Raw genomic sequence first — 22,979 nt, forward strand, 5'->3', positions numbered from 1 at the left:
TGGAAATATAGAGTGAGGTCCAATTGTGATCATCACAGAATAGCTGTAAAATAATTCAAATGTTACATAGTAACACAGGGAGGCCTTGAGAAATTTTAACACAAGAATAATGATTATTTATTTTAAAAAATTAATTTCATTAATAGTCACATTTAATACAACTGACCTGAAAATATTATATTTGGAAGTCTATTCCATTTGTTATTGGCCAGGTTGATATATGCCAAAGCCATTATATTATTAATAATTAATAAATAATTTGACCTTAAAAAGTCTTTTATTTTTCCATAAGATGCCACATGTTCCTCTCTTATTAGGAGATTGTTATAATTCTAGAAAAAGCACTTACAAGAAATAATGGGATATTTATTGAACATTTTCTTTATGCTACACTAAACTCATTTAACAAGGCTATACAGATTGTTTCTTAATTTTCCAACATTTTAAAATTATGATTAAGTAGTTCATAAACCTCTGATGCTTTTCTCAGGCACATAAAATCTCAGGCCTGGTATAGATTACATTAAGATTTTTTTTTAATTAAAAGGAAAGATAAAAAGCACATCTGGTGGAAAACAGTGGCCAAAGGCAAGAAACAAAAGCATAATGATGTAAACAGTTAAAAAAACAAACAAACAAAAAACTACCACCTGGTTATGCTTTCTGCATTTTCTAGTAGAATTTCCACAATACATTAAAAATAATCCATTATACCAATCTGTTTGATATACATAGAAAGTTCTACTTGGTATATTAGAATCTTAGTTAAATATAGTCATTAAAATCTCAATTTATGAACCCCCTTGCTATATAAAATTCATTTGCTTTATAATGAGTGGTATTATCTTCAAACCTTAAATCATAGCTAAAAATGCTCGGCTATCAAGAAACACATGACACTTTGTAGAGACATCAGATTGTAATAATATCTAATATTTTTGTGCTTATGTGGGGAATTAGTAAGATTTTTCTTTTTAAATGATTATAGGCATGTAGTGAGGTTAGAGTTCAGAGTATGTTTTTTTAATGCATAAAAACTGCTAACCTCTTTAAGAGTAATTAACATGTTTCTTGCTATGAATAAATAGCTCATTTATATGGAGCTGATGTCTTCAGTACATTTCCCTGGACCTACAATACATAAAAAAAGAGAAAGAAAGGAGGACATATGGTAGCTATTACATGGTTCCTCCAGAGAGTTAGTCCTAAACTTATTTTTTTTAAGAGTTTAGCTCAGATTTGACATTATTCACTTATCTTTCTTTCCAAGGGTACAATAATGACAAAGTCTCTATGCAACATGTCGTGGGGGAAATGGTTGGTGTGGGAGTCCTTAGATATTCCTCTTTAAAGAATTAGACCCTCTCACACACAAATCCATTTAGGATAAAATAATCTTTTATTTAGGCACTAGAGAAAGGAAATCAAGAGAAAAATCCCTGAAGTTTACTTATGGGGAGATGGCATGGCACAGAGATGTGCTTCTCTGAGATACCAATCTTCTTGAACTGAGAAAGGCATATACTTTTAATAGAGGACCAATGGTTGAAGGAACAATGGGATGATCAATTGACTGTGGAAAGTTCCCTTTGGGGGTGGTTGAAGCTGGAATGAGGGCAGGTGGTCCTGGAGTTAACTCAGTCCAGATCAGGTCCCGCTTATCTCTTTAGGTGTTTCTGTCCTTTGGTTTAGCTTCTTAAGGAGAATGTTCCCTGAGTTCCTGCAGAAAACTTTGAGGTACCCCAGGCCCATAAGAAAAAGCAAAAAGAAACATTCATTTTGGTGAGACTAATTCATGAAAGCATGATTTACTGTAAAAAAAAAAAAAAACAACCTATATTCAGATTAAAGAGGCCTAGATTCATATGCTGATTCCAATGATTAAGAATTTGTCACCAGGGGGATGGCTAGGTGGAGCAGTGGATAAAGCATCGGCCCTGGATTCAGGAGTACCTGAGTTCAAATCCTGCCTCAGACACTTGACACTTACTAGCTGTGTCACCCTTGGCAAGTCACTTAAGCCCCATTGCCCTGCAAAAAAAAAAAAAAAGAATTTGTCACTTTGTAACTTTTACCATTCTGTGCTTAATTTTTCTCATCTGCAAAATGAATATATTAAAATATTTATTAATTAAATAACAGGGTTGTTTTGAAGTAAGAAGTTTATTATTCTTTTGAAGATTGATGTTATTACTCTTATGCAGTAATGACTGACTACCACCTTTAAATACACACTCATGTGCACACCATTCATTTTTCTATGTCCTCAACTTTCCATTATTTGAAACAAAGAATAAAAGAACATTTAGAAAGTTCAACCAACAATTAATACCATATCTGAGAGCTTATGCCATTGTGCAACCTTATGCCTGCAATTTTCCATTGAGTTGAGTAAAGTGCTTCCTGATTAACATTTTTTCCCCTCTGGGGATCTAGGTATATCGGTCATTACAATTAATTTGACTTTTGTTGCCTTTTAATATTGCTTAAATGTATACCCTTTTTTTCATTCAGTATATTATTCCCCTGGCTCTGCTTTCTTTTGTCCTTTCATAATATTTTCCCAATGTTCATCTGAAATTATTATAGTCACCATTTCTTGTATTTATGTTTTATTGATGACATTCCCTTTTATATGATCATCATTCCTAAACATTCCTAAACCCCCTTCTCTCACCCCCTCCCTTTGAAATAACCTTTGCAAGGAACAAAACTATTAAACAAAATCATGCAACACAATAAACAAGTCTGATTGTTGGAGAGACTTATGACCTGGTTTGTGAGAGAGGGGGTTAGCTCACCCAAAGAATTGGAGGCTCATCACAAATCTTGTCAAATAAAAAGAGAATTATTAGGAGAGAGGAATATGGGGGGAGAAGCAGATCATCAATGGTGACTTTCCTACCATAGTAAGAAAAGACCTGGTCTTTTTTATCTTTACAAAACAAAGGAGTGGGAAGGGTATTATAAAGCACTGGGAGAGAAATGCAAACAACAAGGAGGGGATTTTGGAATAATGGGGCATCAGTAGTATGTAGCACCCATCCATATCTTGCCTACCATCTTGCAAACATTGGTATAGCTGATCATCTTACCAGGGTCATGCTGGGCAACATCCTTTCCTGAGGTGGGAGAAAGAGCAGCTCCTCCCCTGGGAGAGAGTTCAAGATTACCTTGGGGGTTTGGGATCTTTAGTTTTCTTGGTGTCCCACTGCATTCCCACAACATAATGACCTATGTAATATCTCATATCCGAAGAGAATTTCCACTCAAAAAAGGAGAACTGTGTATTTCCTCATCTCCTCTCCAGACATATGATTGGTCACTATAATTCCAAAATGCTATTTCATTAAAAACAAACAAACAAACAAACAAAAAACTACACATTATAGTAGTCATAATTATTCTGGTTCTATGTATTTCATTCTGTTAAAAAAATTAAGGGAGCTGAATATTTATCCAAGAATGAATTTTGTATATGGGTAGGGATAATCTCATTAGATTTAGAATAAGGATATCTGAGTTTAGATTCAGTATCTGCTACCACATAATTATATGGAGTACTGGACTATTTTCATCCTTAGTTTTCTTATGTATAGCATGCAGTGATTGATAAATACAAATTTATTGAGAACTGATTTCCCACCCAGTTCCCTCTACCCAGTATAAAAAAAATAACTTAATCTAATCTGAAAAAATATATAACTGTACTTATATGAAAAATTATGATTATATGAAAAATTATAACTTAAAAAAATTATAATTTGTGCCTTAAGTCCTGCCACAGTCACCAATCAAATGTAAACATATTTTACTGACTGGACACTAATCTGACTGGAGGACCAATCTGGGGACTTTTGACTGTCTGGCTATCTGACTGCCATTAATTTAATATTGGCCATTTTAAAGTTCCACCACACTTGCTCCTCCCAAAATGATAAGCAAAAGATTAAGAAGACTCTTAATTAAATATTCAAAGCAGAGTTTATTTATAAAAATCAATGTAAGAGATAAGGGTTAAGAAATGCAAATTATACAACCTGTCTGCTTTTAATATAATAAAGGCAGTTGCAGCCTCTTGCCTTAGGGTATGCTCCAGCTTTCTCCAACTTTCACTCTTTTTCTCCATCACTCCAGCCTCCCGGCTTCACTTTTACTGCTCCACTCCTTTCTTTGAACTCCAAGCCCTTTTCATTTTGTTGACCCTCCTGAAAAGCCCCTTAGCATCCTCATCTCTGTTGCCAACCCCCTGGCATCTCTAGCATCCTTGTGTCATAGCCCTTCCTCGCTTTCTCCAACCTTGCTCTCTCCAACTTCCAGTGTCCCTTCTATTCTCTCAATCTTCCAGCCTTCTCTTCACTGTATTCTTCCCTGTATATATGTTCCTTCTCTCCCTTAAAACCTTGGGATCCCTGTGCCCATGCATACACCAAGCTGATCCACTGGCCGTGCTATGGCTGCTGCTGATGCTCAAGTGTCCTGCACGTACCACAACCAGGGCACTAGGGGCCTGTGCTCCCTGCTGTGTGCCTGCGACTTCCACACATACTATGCCAGAGGCCAGCCTGGACGAGCCCAGGATCTCTGGGATAGATCCTCTCAGGGCAGAGGGAGCTGGGGCTTTTCCCCCTAATTGTCTGACTTGGCTTCCCATAAAATCCACAGGGCTTTTTGACTCAGCTGAAATGGAGGGGGAGGGGCACCAGCCCCTCTTACACAGAAAAAAACCCTATGACCTAAGGCTTTTTAATCTCAGCCCAAAGGCAGGGTGCCCAAATCAAAATAAATTTCCACACCAGGCAGGTGAATTACCTGGGGATAACCAATCTTTTGTCAATGCCGGATTCTTGATTGACTTATGGGCCTTCCCCCAAGCAAAATGAACCCTGCCTTACTCCCTGGACTTTATGTTATTATGTAAATAGGGTCCACCTACATTAAGTTGTTTCTATTTAGAGTTAGTGGCATCCATACTTAACTCAGGAGCAGTTCTATTGTTTCTTTTGTTAAAGGTTCATTTACATTAAGTAGTTGTATGTGACTCTGGAGCAATCTTTTGGTTCCCTTCTATTCTGTTACCCCATAAAAACCCTGTCCTCAATTCCCATTTTTGGATATTCCTAGCTTCTGAGCTTTGTGATACCAAGAGCTATAGTTCCTCTGCCCAGATTAAAGACTTTATTTCTCCTATATTGATTGTTTTCTTAATTTACACGTTAACATGATAGATGTAGTTAAACATTAAAATCTAAAACTGGGATTTTTCTATATGGTTAGCATATAAATACTTGTTGATTGGTTGATTGTTCTGTTAGAAACCTGAAGACAGAGACTCTTATTCCCTCTTCATCTTTGTCTTAAACTGTATTATACTATGCTTTTATCTGACCACCTAAATGATAACTACTTTTCATATATAACTCAAATAATAGCTCCTCAATGAAAAATAGTATTTAGTCTAACTCATTGTATTATTGCTTTTCTATCTACTTTTTAAAAGTAATAGTCACTCCACTGGGGACGCTTGGGCAAGTCAGCTCCTTCCTTTCTTTTTTTTTTTCCTTACTTCCCCTTTTTCTTCCGTTCCTTTCCTTCCCTCCTCTCCTCTCCAAACAGAGAATCTTACACTTCCTTACATGCCTGTGCTCTGCCCAAAGGAGTATAAATTTGTTTGTTGAAACTCCACAAATGTCTTGGAGTTTATATGCTAGATTTCTTCTAAGGACCACTCCTTAAACCCAAATAATTCTGGCTCTCATTAATTGGCCAACAATAGGTTCCAGGCAAAGCCTCATTTGGCCATTATTTGGCCCTATTGATGGTTCACAGTGGACATAAATAGCAATTATTTCTATTTTGGCCAGAAGTCCTGAGTGTCTTCCCCACCCCCACCCCCACCCCCATCTATTTATTTATTATGTTGTGAGTAGGTGAAAAAGTCCTTTCTTTGACTCATTTCTTACCTGGCTTAATCACTGTATGGGCATTGCCTCAAGCAAATTGTGACCTGTGAAAACCCTTAGCTTAAAAGGCCAAGGTTTTCCACTGAATTGGGGACATTTCCAGTTGTCCTGATATTTATCTTGCTGCTGGACCCATATGGCTCTGAAAGAGAGAGTGAGGCTGCAGACTTTTCACAGCCCTGCCTCATTTAAACCCAATCGACTGCAAGTCATGGCATTGCCTCCTCTGATGTCATAGTTCTCTTAAAGAACAAAGGACAAACAACAACTTTTAGACAACACATAGAGACTAGACTCTATAATTTTAGCAAAGTCATGCAATATTTTGTATTTTCATGAGTTAATTCAAATGGGCTAGTTTTTTTTCTCTCCATCTATACTATATATTCCCATTTCAAGAATCATGTTTTATGCTTCTTACATATTTCTTAAATCATATACTTCATGGGTGGGCCCATAGTAATTGCTTTACAGTTGTTGTTTTTTGACTCATGACTTTTTTGCATGATGCCATTTTCAAAGACACAATATGAGAAATTACTTGAAAATTACAACTTTATTGCTACCTTATCTATTGTTTTGTCCAACATATACATTATTTTCTCAAGCTTTTATAATATCACAACACTTTTAAACTATTTCAACAAAGTGATGAAAAAAATTAAGTGAATCTAGCATTTCAGTTATGGTTTTATAGGAGGGACTCCCAAATAACCATTGATGGACACTTGAAATGCAAGATTCCAAACTAACCATATTTTTACATAAATTATGCTTTCCATAAAAATTTTCAAGTGCTATATATATCTAATTCAGTGTCTCCTTTTGATTTCCATTAATTATTTGCTACTACTGAGTAGTCACTGATGATTGACTTTCTAGTAGTCCTCAGTCAGCAAGAAGAGTCCATACATTTTTCTCCTATCCTCATTTTACATTTCTAACATCCCTGGATTCCTATAAGTCTCTCAAATGTTCAAGATCCACCTCTTGACACCTCATTTCAGGTAAATAATAGAATCTTTGGGAAGCAAAGACTCTCATATTACATCTTCCAGACTACTAGGAACTGCCATGGTAGCTTATATTATCAGAAAGAAAACTGACTTTCACATAGTTTGCTTTCACATTAAAACCACATTTTATCACTCTTATAACATTTTAATAATAACAAAATAGCATATAACAGTTTAGATATAAATTTCTCCAATTATACCTCTCTAATTTTGCCATTTACAGTTCAACCCCATTTCTAACAAATAAAATGCACTAAATTGAATGTAAAATATCATATTGGGAACAATTTCAGAATGAGAGAAATGACCCTTGTAAGTAATCTGAATCTTACACAGTTTATGCCAAAACATGGGAAGGTAGAATGTGAATTGTCATGTCAGTATTATAGTTGTTCATCCATAAAAATCCTTACCTAATTTGGCAAATAAAGTACAAAGGTTGTTCTCTAACAGCATTTATAGCTAACTATAGTTGATGATGGTGCAGTAGCAGAGAGTGATTTGCTTTTCATGGACCAGCCATTGTTATGAGTAATAAAGAATTATGCTAATAGCAAAGTCAGCAGATCTGACATCATAGTCAAAGAGTCAAGGTATTTATGGACCATCAAGCTGTCATGTTGATAAAGTGAATTTTCGTACCAGAGACACTTAAATGTCATGGTAAAAGAATACATAGAAACAGCCGTAATGTACTTTAGCTTACTCTGCATGATGGCATTTTCAAATGGAGATACCTGATCAGGCCAAAAGAATTTATAAGGCATTGTATTTTCTGTAAAGGATGTCGGGGGGAAAATAATAACACATATTGAATTCATTTGAGTTCGAGAATTGTGTAGAGTTTGCAGATATTCCAAAGTCTTGTAGAAACTTTATCTAAGACTTGAAGCTGATTCAGATTTTATGTTGCAGACATAATTCCTTTATTATTTATAAAAATTTATTGAGAACATCCTAATTATAATCAATAATCAGTTATCTATAAGCTTGGACATCATTTTAACTATATGTAAAATGATGGTGTTATATTATTTTGAAAGATCCTATCTATTCTAAAATTCTATTGTTAGGCTAAATGATTTTGTGCAAGAGGTTCATACAATTTAGAGATGCGGAAATTACTCAGTTTCATAGTTTAGGTTAGCACTTAATATAAGAGGTGATATCTAATCTCAGGCTTGAAGAAAATTAAGGATTTCAATAAAAATTCATGTAGGAGTAGGAGGGAAGTTTAAGAAAAGGCATGTAGCTAAGAGGGATAAAGGGATGTGTAATGATTGGAATGATGCCACCTGCTGGAAAGCTACTGTAGGAAAGCTCCGCCATGAGGAGAAGGCATCTGAGGGCAAGCCATGCTGTCAGGAAGTTACGTTTGCTCATGGGTACTGTTGATCAAAACTATCAGCCAATTAGCTTCTAGATGTGTATGGGGGGACAGGACATTTCCAGTTTTCACAGGAGGCTTGTGGGATTGAGGAAGGTGTGGTTGGCACTCTTCCATGAGGACTTTCATAGAGAGTGGAGCTAAAATGAACTCTCCCATTGATAGATAGATGAATCTAGGCCTTTTTCTCTGTCTTCACCAAATTCTTATTCTCCTTAATAAATGCTTAAAAGTCTAAACTCTTGCTAAAGCTTATAATTTATTGGCAACCACTTATTAGATATTTTAGACAGACTAACTAGAATTTTAACCCCTTACAGATGGTAGAGAATACTGAGTTGTTCAGTTTGTCTGAATAATAAATAAAATGTATAAAAGGAAGCGTCATGGGATAACACAAGAAATGAAATGGAATCTAGGGGTCATTGATAAATGTTTGAGTTTCATTTTATGAGGCAATAGGAATCCACTGAAAGTTTTTGAGCAGGGAAATTATTTGCTTAAAAGATTGTAATAGGGATGAAAAATGTAATAGGGATGAAATAGGGATGAAAAGGATGTAATAGGGATGAAGAGGATGTAATAGGGATAAAAAGAATAGTTGAGAATAAAGGCAAACTATAGATGAGCATACCAACTTGGAGAATATTTTAATAGTTACATAAAATAATGACTATGAACTAGAGTGGTGATAGAGGGAAATGGAAATAGAGAGATGGATTCAAAGGCTTTTCCACAGAAATTAGACATTTTTTTTTCCCTTTTGGTGAGGCAATTGGGGTTAAGTGACTTGTTCAGGGTCACACAGCTAGTGCATGTTATGTGTCTGAGGTCGGATTTGAACTCAGGTCCTCCTGACTCCAGGGCCGGTGCTCTATCTACTGTGCCACCTAGATGTCCCCAAAATTAGACAATTTTTTTAAAAAATCTGATATTTAGAAAATGATTGCTATAAGAAAAGGTGATGAAAAGATTATTAGAAAAAAGTTTTGAGCCTACCTACCTGGAAGAAATATGGATGCCATTAATAGAACTAAGAAAGTTATAAATAATAATACAAAAATATTGCTCTCTCTGTGCACAATGTTCTCTTGGTTCTACTCACTTCACTACACATTATTTCATCCATGTCTTTCCAGGCCTTTCTGAAGTCATCCTGCTTCTCATTTCTTATAGTGCAATAACATTCCATTACCATCCTATATCAGAGTTTGTTTAGCCATTCCCCAATTGATGGGCATTCCTGTGATTTCCAATTCTTAGCCACCAAAAAAAAAGAGCTGCTATAAATATTTTTGTACAAATAGGTCTTTTTCTCTTTTTGGAGATGTCTTTGGGATATAAACCTAGCAGTGGTATTGCTGTATCAAAGGGTATGAACAGTTCTATAGCCCTTTGGACATAGTTCCAAATTGCTCTCCAGAATAGTTGGATCTTTACACAGATTGGATTGGCATCTCAGCTTTCCTACATCCCCTCCAACATCCAATATTTCCCTGTTTTTTTATATTTGCCACTCTGATAGGTGTGAGGTGATACATCAGAGTTGTTTTAATGTGCATTTCTCTGATCAATAGTGATCTAGAGGGGCAGCTAGGTGGCACAGTGGATAGAGCACTGGCCCTGAATTCAGGAGGACCTGAATTCAAATCCAGACACAGACACTTAACAATTACTAGCTGTGTGACACTGGGCAAGTCACTTAACCCCAATTGCCTCACCAAAAACAAAATTAGTACTCTAGAGCATTTTTTCATATGATTATAGATAGCTTTGATTTCTTTATTTAAAAACTGCCTGTTCATATCCTTTGACCATTTATCAATTGGGGAATGACTTGTAATGTCATAAATTTGACTCAGTTTTCTATATATTTGAGAAATGAGGCCTGTATCAGAGATATTTTTTTGGGGGGGCAATGAGGGTTAAGTGACTTGCCCAGTGTCACACAACTAGTAAGTGTCAAGTGTCTGAGGTCAGATTTGAATTCAAGTCCTGAAACCAAGGCCAGTATTTTATCCACTGCACTACCTAGCTCCTCCAGAGATATTTTTTTTTCAAAAATTCTTTCCCAGTTTTCTACTTTCCTTGTAATCTTGATTACAATAGTTTTTTTGTGCAAATGCTTTTTAATTTTATAAAAGCAAAACATTTCGTTTTACTCTCTATATCTTCTTTGGTCCTAAAGTCTTCCTCTGCCCATAAATGTGACAGATAAATGATTCCATACTCTCTTAATTTGCTTATGGTATCATCCTTTATGTGTAAATCATGTACCCATTTTGACCTTATTTTAGAATACGGTGTGAAATGTTGATCTATACATATTTTCTGCCATAGTGTTTTCTAGCTTTCCCAGCAGTTTTTTCAAATAATGAGTTTTTGTTCCAAAAGCTTGGATGTTTGGGTATATCATATACTAGTTTACTGTAGTCGTTTACTATAGTGCAATTTCTATTTATTCTATTCCATTGGTCTGCCTCTCTATTTCTTAGCCAATTCAAAAGGAAATCTGTTCTGATTGGAGGCCTTGGTCTTACCTTCTGGGGACTGCATAAAGTTAATGAAATAGGTAGAATCAGGAATGAAACTGTATGACATTATAAAGGACAGACTAGGGATCTCAAAATCCAAGACAAAAAAAAAAAATTGCCAGCCTAGGGGCAATAGAAAAATGAAAAAATGGAGCTATGGTAGACAAAGGAGAAATAAAGAAGGGCCATTAGCCATTGTGGCTGAGGAAGAAGCCTAGGATTAAAGTGACCAATTTTATCTACCCTTTTTAGGAACTAATGGAAGTTCTAAGAAGTGCTTTGCTTTTCCTGAACTTCACATGCTAGTGCTTGTCTATTAACAGACTCCATAATATTCTCTGCATATAAATTTAAATAAAAGCAAAGTGCTAAATCTCTGCTTAAATTGTAATAATTTTCCCAACTGGGGACTCTGAGAATTTGTGATTGTACTGCTCACTTTTCATGTAACATAAACTTCTTAAAGCAATAGATGAGGTATCCATATGGACCTGAGAACCATAATATTGCCCTTATGTTGAAAAAGAGCTAATTGCTGTAGCAGAATGTGGTTTATTACCTCTCTGGAGGCAAAGGGGCTGGAGAGGAAAGGGCAGTGAGAAAGGTGTGTCATTGGTCATTTGAACCTACAGAGCTATTTCTAAATACACTGGTGTGACAGCTATAAATTATGATACAAAACTGCTTATGTCTCAAAAAATCCTTTCTCCATGACACCAGCATTCTCTGAGTGATGCTATGTATGTATGACTCATGAAATATAATGATCTCTGAATAAGTGAAATTATAAGTAAGAGAAAGTTAAATGGAAAGACTAACAAAGGGTAAAGGTGCACATCCAAATCATATATGAGAAAGATAGCATAGAAGTTCTGCTAATTTTGCAAAAGATGGATGTAATGGTGAATTACTCAGGTGTTGTTAATACCTCCAGGATATTAAAAGAAAGAAAAGAAAATATTCAATATTTTAGATGCATAGTCTATGGAAGATTTATAGAAAGATAATGCTTAGTCTCTCTCCCCCTGGCTCCTCCTCTCAAATCCATATTTTTCACATCTGCCAAATTGAGATTCCTAAAGCATGGGTCTATCCATGTCATTTTTCTGCTCTAGAAGCTGCAGTGGCTCCCAATTGCTTCTGGAATAAAATACGAATTCACTTCCTTTGCATTTAAAGTTTTTCACAGTCTGTCTCTAGTCTACCTTTCCAGGTCCATGACATAATACTTTGATTCGTGTTTTGTTTTGTTTTCCCAACTAAACTGGCCTTCTACTTCCATGCCTTTTGGGGGGGAGGGCAATGAGGGTTAAATGACTTGCCCAGGGTCACATAGCTAGTTAAGCATCAAGTGTCTGAGGCCAAATTTGAACTCCAGTCCTCCTGAACACAGGGCCGCTGCTTTATCTACTGTACCACCTAGCTGCCCCCTACCTCCATGCCTTTTCACAGGCTTTGCTCATGCATACTCACCTCTCTCTTATAAGAATCTCTACCTTCCTTTGAAGTTCAGGTTTTGGGCCAACTTTCCCAAAAGGCCGATCGTCGATGGTCTTAGTTGTTAGTGTGCTCCTCTTTCTTATTATTTATTCCCTTTGTATATATTTTGTGTCTAGTTTTCAATGTGCAGGTTATCTCCCCCTCTCAATACAAGGTAAGTTCATTTAAGGAAGAAACTGTTTATTTTTATTTTGTTTTTATTTAGTGTGTATGTCTAGTACCAAGTGACTGGCACAAGAAAGGCATACTAAAGCCACGCTGAATAATGAAAGGAATGAATTAATCACAGAAGATGAGAGGATATGAAGGATAATCTTTCTATATTGGTGGAGGATATCATCCTCACACTGAAAACATCATGAATCTACCAAAGGAAAATATACTAGATTGCCGCTTAAGACAGTAGATTCTAATTGGAAGTGTTCTAGTACATATGCAAATTCTCCTCATTAGTCATTAGCCTTTAATTCTGTTTATAAAATATTCACATTAAAATTGTTCTTTGAAAAGATTATTGGTAATAGACATACTACTAGTTATTAACAAATATATGCATGTATATATATATATATATATATATATACACATATATATATATATGTATGTATGTATGTATGTATATACTACAAATGAACTTCAGGAAACCAATAAACTTACTAAATAGAAGCTTGTTTCAAGGACATTCACATAAAACTTTATGGAATAGTCTAAACATTTTGTACTGAAAAGGATTGAAAGATATATATGTAGAATTTGCTTTATTCATATTTCACCCACACTATACATAGGTACCTTTCTGACACTCAGTAAAGGTCATTTGTACTGCTGATTCTTCTGACACATAGCATTCAGCTCAAGCAAGAAATAGGAAATATTAGTGTTCCCTTCTAATTATAGTTTGTAAGCATGAATGTGATCAGGGCTTGTTCACTACACTGACAATAACTTAAATTTTCTTCATCCTTACACATTTAAATCAAACTAAATTCAATTATTCTTATCATGGTACCCACTCTTTGAATAGGGTGCAGGTAATAGAAAAGAGACCAGTAGGACTTTAGCATAAGTAAATTTTATTGCTGCATAACTACTAGATAAATCTCTCCACTCTCCACTACATAGATTCAAAAGGCATAACTTATTGAGGCTTACAATCCCTTCACAATGGGAGCAATATTATATTGCAGCGGAGTGCCACATATACATAGCATCCTCTATCTTACCTAATATCTTTTTAATCAATAAGGGAATACACTTTAGCAAGATCATCTGACTTAGGATGTCCGGTGTTGGGATAACAGATGTTTCTATTTCAGCAACTGCAATATGAGTAGATTCAGGGTTCTGTTGTTGTTGTTGTTGTTGTTGTTATTGGTGGTGGTGCTGGTGGTGGTTTTTGCTTCTGTCAGGAAGGTAATGGCTTCTGGGCTCACAAAGTGTTTCTAATGATAAGTGAACCAGAGGGAATAGATAAGCAGAATACCCTAATTGACTGTGAAACCTGTGATTTCAAGAAAGATTAATTCTGAGGACATATAAAGAGTTATTTCTCCTATAGATAAGGAAGATGCAATAAATGGCTGAAAACTCTAATTTTATAAAAGGATTTGCTGCCCAGGTTGCTATAAACTAGAAAGAGATTAAGGACAAACTGGGACAAAGATCACAGGGCAGAATATAGAATGAGAAGGAGCTTCATGTTCTCATAGGTGATGTTTAACACTATATAGATCCCTGTCATTTTCAATAAAGCTCACTTATGTTTGGAGTATACTCTTGGTGAGCCCAATTGGCATTCAATACTTTCATCATTGAGTTAAAATATTTCATTGTCCCAGAGGCTATAATCACAAAATAATATTAATACTCAAATCCCCCTCCACCCCAACTGTGATGAGTCTTAAGGAAAGATAACTTAAGGATTAAAGAACAGATATCTTTAGAGTGGATGCTTCTATCAAATTTATTAAGTTTTTTTTAACCTGTGATTCTATTGGAATTGGAAAATACCCATAGGGGAACCCCCTCTACCTATGCAGATTGACTGTACTTGATCCAGAACTCAGAGTCTTAGAGAACTGCCTGCTTTCTGTGACTTGCCCACAGTCATGCAGGTGGTATGATACAGAGGAGGGATTTTAATCTTGCTGTTCCCTGACTTGAAGTCAGCTGTATATCTATTATGTTATGCTATATCTTTGTTGTTGTTGTTGTTTTTATCATGTTTAAATTGATATGGGGTTGGGACATATCAAGGAATTTAGGAATATTCAAGTTTAAACTGGCCTACTAGCTAAAGGACAAACACACCTTGAGAAGTAAGAGAGAGAGGCCCATTTTTCATGGCTGCTACTTGATCAGTGACAAGGGACACAGATAACTCCAGAAGTCAGGACCACCACCTCACTCAAACTTCTCCCACTCACAAAGGGAAATTTCCATTGTTACATGGTGATTACTCCATCTACCATCTATAAAAACATTTTCCTTTCTCCCATTTAAGGAGATAGGTATCTCAGAGAATCATGTCTCAGAACCATATCCCCTTTTTCTAGTTCCTAAATAAAAGATTATTTTATTCTAATTGGATTTGTGTGCAAGAGGGTGTCATTCTTTAAAGAGGAATACCTAAGAAGCCCTATTACCTTTATTCCAGCCCCATGATATTGGAATGAATGTTTTCTTTGCTTATAAACATAGGGATGTGAGAAAAAGTCCACATTCTCTTTGAACTTAAAACTATAATATTTTGATATTAACTTTCCAAAGATTATATGAGAAAGGGGGAAATGGACCTATTAAGCATTATCTAGGACTGAACAAAACATGCTGCAGAGGGCCAAGTAGAATGTATATGAAATTATTTTCAAGTCAAGGAAATTGACCCCCTCCTCCACCTCCAGATCCTTGTGACCATAATGGATTGCTTTGTCAGAGAATGCTTCCAAATCTCATGAATACTTATGTTGTACTCCATTGCTTCATTCTGCTTCCATGAAATAGCATAATCTAATTATCTAACACCATAAATTTCTATTTTTTACATTTCATACTCAACATGGTCAAAACTGAATGCATTATCTTCCCTGAAACAAAACAAACTAACAAAAACAAAGACCTATCTTTCCAACTTTCCTATTACTGTCAAGGATACCCAGGATTGAAAATTTGGTGTCATGCTCAATTCCTTACTCTCTTTCCCCATAGAATTAATCCATTGCCAAATCATAGTTTCTACCTTCCTCAAATCTCTCATATATGTCTACTTCCTTCCACTCACACAACCATTTCTCAAGCCCTGGTCACTGTGCCTGCAATTTCTCCTCACCCCTTGCCAAGGTGATTTTTTAAAATGTGTGTGTGATCATTCCATCCTTCTGCTTAATGAGTTCTATTCCATTCTTATTAGTCCATGGATTACATATAAACTTTTTTGTGTGTTTATAACTTTTCATAAATAAACTGACTCTGACATAACTTTCACTACTGACTATACTTTACTCTTTCCTAAACTCATCTACTTGCATTTCCTTCAACCCAACACACTTCCCCTTCTCCAAGCCTTTGCCCTACCTGTACCCTGTGCTTGGATTGCACCGCCCTTCAATTTTGCTTCTTATTTCCCTTATTTCCTTCAAGATAGCTCAGATTCTACCTTCTAGGGGACTCCCCCCATGCTCCATCCCACACCTCCACTATTAATAGCTTCCTTCTTAGATTGTCTTCCATCTATTTTGTTTATCATGTATGTGACTAGTGGTTTAAATGATATATCCCCATTAGAATATATATTCATCAAGGGCAGCAGCTTTTTTTTCTTTCTTTCCTATGCATCCCCAGTGCTTAGTTCAATGTCTTTTACACTGTAAGCACATAATGCTAGTTAACTGAATGAATGAATGAAGTAATGAATGTGTAAACTGAGGCAAACCTTTCTTAATGGAATTTAGATCTCTTTTCCCCCTGAGAGTGTAAATGCCATTTCTCGAGATTTAAATTCACCTTCTTCTTAAAAAGGAAAGAAACCAGAGAAAGACAATTCCTGTTTAAAAAAATTTTAAAAAGAAAGATTTTATTAAGCATGGAATAAAATTTGACATGATCATGGGTACTATCCAGCCTATTGCTTTATGGGAAGTCATGCAATAGATTGCAAGGGTTTATATTGGTTTTGTTGCTGTTGCTTGGCCTTTGTTCTCAAAGAGAATCCTGACATCATGAGGTGATGTCATGACTTGCAGTGAATTGGAATTAAGTGAGGCAGGGTTGTGCAAAGTCACCAGCTTCACACTCTCCTCCAGAGCCATCTGGGTCCAGTGGCAAGATATACATCAGGACTACTAGAAATAGCTCTGGATATTTGAGGCAATCAGGGTTAAGTAACTTCCCCAGGGTCACACAGCTAGTAAGTGTCTCAGGTCCTTCCAGCTTCAGGGCCAGTGCTCTATCCACTGTGCCAATTATTTGCAAGGATTTAGATGCAGTTTAATCAAAGGCAGCTAAGGAATTTGGAGGAAAGGTGGGCTTTGAAATTCACACTCCCAAGGGGAGGGGTGTGTCTGTAAAGGAATTCCAGGGGTGACGTTTGATCCACAAATCAGAAGGCATTCTTGGTGATAGTTCAGTTCAAGGATTGATTAGGGGATGTCTTGCTAAGGAAATCTCTTCAAAAAGAAAAAACAAAGAAAGATTATTCCAAAGTTAGGGACTCACTGAAGATAGGTCCATAACCACAGTCAGATATCCTATAGTCAGACAAGTTTTTCACTGGCTCCAGTTACTGATTCCCTGTACTTCTATCTAGGTTTATTCTCAGTCATGCAAAGTATTGGTGTGTTAACCAATGAAGCCAGATCTCATACAGTTGTTTTTCTTACCCAGATAATTTGGGGCTCAGGCAAATCAAGGGACTTATTTTCACAATATATAGATATCATTAAACCTAAGTTTCATAAAAATAACTATTGGGAGGACTTGTAACCTGGATAGGGAAGCTTAGCTCATCCAAAGAATTGGAGAGAGGAATATATGGCCAGGAGACAGAATCACTATGGGGAGCTGGTCTTTTTGTATGTTTACAAAATAACTGGGGAGGGAATTACATAGCAACTGCAAGGGAAATACAAAACAACTAGGAGGGAATTTTTGAATAATAGGGCATCCATAAGATATGCAGCACCCAGACACATCTCAAACACATGGAACTTGCATATCGTCTTTGTTCCTTGCAAACCTTGGCATGTTTATCAGTATACCAGGGTCTTCACATTCTGTCATACCACATTCCTGAGGTAGGAGGCAGAGTTATTTTTCACTTGGGTTTTAATATCTAAAGTTTAAGAATTCCTTGAGGATTGTGGTCTCTTACGTTTCTTGGAGTCCCACTACACCTGTTACACTAGGAGTACCCCAAAGATGGGATTTAGATTGGGTACCAGAACAGAGAGCAATGAGGTGGCCTTTGGGAATAGTAAATTTCTCACAATTCCACTGGACAGGTTCATTTGCATAATAAGCTAATGATCAGGAACAAACCTTGGAAATCTCAGGAATAGGAGAGTACTGGGGGTTATTCAAAATAATAAGAAGCTGGAATATAATGTTGGGTCAGCCCTAGGCAATTCACTGGCCTGGGAATGAAACTGGATGGAGTTCAGTCACTTATCAGTCAATTGCCTTTGTCAGTATATGACTTGACATGTAGTTTGATGGCATCTATGTATATATTGGGATGAAATAGGTGTTTTGGTTCAATTCTTTCCCTAATTTGGAAGTCATACTTAATTCTATTTGGGAATAGTGGATTTAAGGCTAGTCAGAACTATAATATACACACTATCTACCTGCAAAATTCCATGTTTTATATCAGTTGTTCTTTTTTTTTTTTTTAGTTAGAATAAGGTGGTAGTTTATTTAGGAGCAAGGGAAGGGAAGGGTGGGGGGAGAGAAACCATGAAAGAAATCCTTGGACTTTTTCATGGGGAGATTGGCATAAAGCACATGGCTCAGAGGTGCCAAATCTCCTCAAACAGGAGACTGGAAGGTACTTTTATAGAGGACTGATGGGGGTGGACCATCTGCTGAAAAGTTCCTCTAGTGAGAGAGAACCATCCCCCACTGGTGGTAGCTGGGGGAATTGGGTGAGGAGTGGAGGACCATCCCCCACTGGTAGTGACTAGAGGAATTGGGTGAGGGGTGGCTTAGGATCCCTCTTCAGAACACAAAGGCTGAAGCCACACCCAAATTTATCTCCCCAGGGTAAGGGAGACCAGAATGAAGGGTAGGAATCCCAAACTAGCTCAGTCCTATTTGGTTCAGTTTATCTCTCTAGGCGTTATCTGTCCTCTGGTTTAGTTTCTCAAGGAGAAGATTCCTTGGTATGCCCCAGAGAACTTCTGTGGTGCCCTGCATCCCATGACATTCCCCACTTCTCTGTATATAAGGAAAGGGGACGAAGATTCTTCTGAAACTGCTTCATGCTGACCGGGGGTCGAAGAAATCACGGTGCAAGGGAGGGGGAGGGGAGAGAAGTGGAGAAGGCCTGGAGTGCTCGGAGCTGTGAGGGGCCCAGAGAGTCCAGAGTCGACACATAGGCACAATGGGTATCTGTCATGAATCTTTGAGCCTAGATGGAACAGACTTAAACAAAAAAAGTTGAAACTGACCAGAGCAAAAAAACGAAAAGGGACTTTATCAGATCAGGAGTCAAGTGGGACCTTTTTGCAGGACAGGGTGTGGCCTGCTTTATAGGAGGGAGTTCAAGCCTAATTCTGTGATAGGCAATGTTTGTCTACATTAAGGGTCCCTTTTATCCCATCCCTATTTTGTGCCTTGATTGCATGCTAGGACCTGAACCAGAGAGTAAGACAGAGGTCGCCCCCAAACCATTCCTAGACTTGCCTCCTATGTCCAGCTTGGCCATGGGCCTGACAAGGTGCTGACCAGGAGAGCAAGCTGCCGGGCCCTGGATTTTTGCTAAGCCGATCTCTTGGGTGCTGCCCCAGAAACGTGTAGTCTGAGAGTCTGAGCGTGGTTCAGACATCTAGGAGTCCCAGGCTGCTCTCTGCTGTCGTGCAGACGCCCACCCTCTCTACCTCTCTGTGACTCAAACGGAAGGTTGAGTCAGGTGGGAGAGGGAGAAGAGAAACCCAGAAGGTAGGGCCTTACCTCCAGGTTCTGTGCCAAGTGTGGTCCAGACGTCTGTTTGAGCTTTCGGCAAGGGAGGGAGACTCAGGCTGCCCTCCACTGTCGCGTGCGAAAGCTGACCCTCTCTCTACCTCTCTGTGACTCAAACTGGAGGTTGAGTCAGGCGGGAGAGGGAGAAAGGAAACCCAGAAGGGAGGTTCCCACCCCCCAGTTTTGTGTCCTAAGAGGAAAGAGGAAAATCCCGCGTCCCTACGATGTTCAGGTGCCAGATGTAATGGTGGGAAAATGGGGTACGGGTTGGGGTTCTTAGGAATTCCTCTTTAAAGAATTATACCCTCTTGCACACAAAACGTAGTTAGAATAAGGTGGTAGTTTCTTTAGGAGCAAGGGAAGGGAAGGGTGGGGGGAGGGAAACCATGAAAGAAATCCTTGGACTTTTTCATGGGGAGATTGGCATAAAGCACATGGCTCAGAGGTACCAAATCTTCTATATCAGTTGTTCTTGATATTATTGTATTGATGGTGAGAAAGTACATGGGTCGTTAGGATTCCTCTGTAAAGAATTACACTCTTGCACACGTCCTATTTAGGAATAAAAGAACAGATTTATTGGGGTACAAGAGAAACTGGCCTGGAGGAAGGTTTAAAAAAGACTTTCCTCCCTGACTAGCCTGGGGAGTACCCTTTTATAGAGCTAACATGTTGTGGCTAAAATGTCCCTTATTGGGTGATGGGTTGGAAGTAGTCTGGAAGTGGGTTGGGGTAGTTTGATGATGGGTCGTGAGCAATCTGGTGATGGTTGATAACTTTCCTGGTAGGTTGATAGCAGTCTGTGGGGGGCAGTTTCTTTGTCCTCACCTGGTGCAGCCCTGCCTGAGAGGATTACCTCATCAAGGGAGTGAGGAAGACTGGAATGCAGGGTGGTGGTCTTCAAGCTTGCTCAATTTGATCCAGTGCTGCTTATCTCTTTGGGTGTGCCTGTCCTTTGGTTAAGCTCAAAGAGAATTTTCCTTGATCTCAAGGGAAAACTCCTGGGGTTTCAGGGAAAAATTTCCTTGACCTCCCCAGACAACTTCTGGGATAACTGGGGCCCATAATACTCCCATAACAATGGCATGTTTAAAATAGACAGTTTTCCATTATAGGCAACTTTTTTTTAAACTTTCTCACTATCATTGGATTTGTTGTCCATATCTGTTGCACATGAATAAGCCAAAAATTAGGGATGAGTCAAAGGTGTAAAGAATTAATTGTGATTTGAGTTTTTTATGACCCCACCTTTTGGCTAAGATTGGAACCCCCGCGTGTGCACTGCCCGGGGCTCAGGCTGGCTGTATATGGCACCATGGCGATGGCAGCTCATGTCATCACCATGCACCAATCCTACATGGACCTGGCAAAATTATAATGATGGGAAGCCGGATGAGGGCAGTCAGGTGACTTTTAGTGTGTGGAAGCTGGGCGGCTGGCCGATCTACAATCTTCTGTTAATTCTGTCAATCAGGGCTGCCAGTCAATTAGCTTCAGGCTGTGTGTGTGTCCACCCTGTTTCCTGTGAGAGAGGGGGTTGCTGGTAAGGAGAAGGGAGAAGATTCACCATTCTGGCTTTTGAGCTAGAGAGAGACAGGACACAGCTGTATGTTCTGCTGAGCCCCATTCCTTTTTATCCCTTGTCCTTAATTCTACTAATGTTACTTGTGTTTTAAGTTCATTCTTCTTAATAAACCCTATTCTGTTTTTGAAAGAGGCTGTTAATTTCCTTTCTTGCTCCAATATTGCAGTGAGGTGTCTAATTAATACTCACCAATTAAAATTTGGACCCTACAAAGGTTTAGCATTAATCAATAAAGGGAGTAGAAATGTTAAGGCCCTTTGATATAGCTTGTATATTGTTTTATTGGAAGTATGTCTCTGTGTATATGTAGTATGCATGTTTTTTGTGTGATACAAGGTATGAATATTTTGTATTATATACATTCTGTTAACATGAAATTGGCATAGTTTTGTCAGGATTATTAGTGTTCTCATCTTTTGATAATGGATGTTCCTTTAAGATCTATGACGTAGGCTTTTCATCTCCAAGAAAGTTGATAAAGTTCTTTGGTAGAAATTCATTCAACATTGTGAGGCACTTGAGTTAATAATTATAAATGCTGGCAAGTCTCACCATTTTTCAGTTTTATAGAGCAACTAGTGTCTTTGTCATCTCTTGTGATATAAACATTCTATTATATTAAACAGAAAACTGTCCCCCACAAAAACATAAGCAGAGTGAATTACAGTTATAAAGATAATCACCCATTTTTATTCTTCTCAGCACCTGGATTACATGCAATTGCATGGGGAATCTTAAGACATTCCAATGATATGTTGAAGAGAAGACTATTCAAGCAGTTAAAAGGGGAGGTTGTGCAGTCCCCGGATCATTCAGGTTATGATTAACTCCCTGTTTCCTGGGTTTATAAAAGAATGCCCTTAATTCCAATTGCACAATACATATCAATCTTATAGTTTATTGCTTGAAAGCAAACAATGTGGATGTGGAGCAGGAAGCCTCTGGTGATACGAGAAATCCATGTAACCCCCTAATTTGCTCAGGGATGTGGGGAGCCTAGACAGCAAACAATAATGTCTCCAGAAGATTCAAGAGAAACCTACTTGTTTTGTCCTTTGAATGTCTGATTATTTGCATATCAGCCAGTTTCAATCTGTATTCCTTCCTCTCCTAATTTACCTATGGTATCACCTTTTATGTCTAAATCATGTACCCATCTTGACCTTATTTTAGTATAAGGTGTAAGACATTGAACGTCTATGCCTAATTTCTGCCATACTATCTTCCAGTTTTCCCAGCAGTTTTTGTCAAATACTGTATTCCTATCCCAGAAGCTAGAGTCTTTGGGTTTATCAAACAATACATTACTAAAGTCATTTACTATTGGCTCCTGTGCCTAGCCTATTCCATTGATCCTCCAGTCTATTTCTTAGCCAGTACCAAATAGTTTTGATGACTGCTGATTTATAATAGAGCTTCAGATTTGGTACAGCTGCCTTTACCTTTGAATTGTTAAATTAAGGACTTTATAATTTCTGATGTATCATTGACTCTAGACATACTCCCCAACTGTCATGCACATTAGTAGGATGGACTCAGATTGGTTAACTTTCATCTCATCTCTCTATTTTTCAACTCTTGCTCAGAGAATAACATTCAAATAAACACTAACTTTTGATATCTTTTCTGGCTACCACTCCCCTATTTGTAGCAAATTCCTCTATTAGAATATAAGTTCTTTGAAGCCAGTAGCTATCTTACTTTCTTGTATTTGCATTTTCAGCACTTAAAGTACTTGGTAGAGAGTAAGTGCTTAATAAATGCTTTATCATTTATTCATTCGCTCATTCACCCATTTATTTATCCATTCATTTAGTC

Source organism: Dromiciops gliroides, chromosome 4 (genome assembly GCF_019393635.1).
Source record: "Dromiciops gliroides isolate mDroGli1 chromosome 4, mDroGli1.pri, whole genome shotgun sequence".
Lineage (NCBI taxonomy): Eukaryota > Metazoa > Chordata > Mammalia > Microbiotheria > Microbiotheriidae > Dromiciops > Dromiciops gliroides.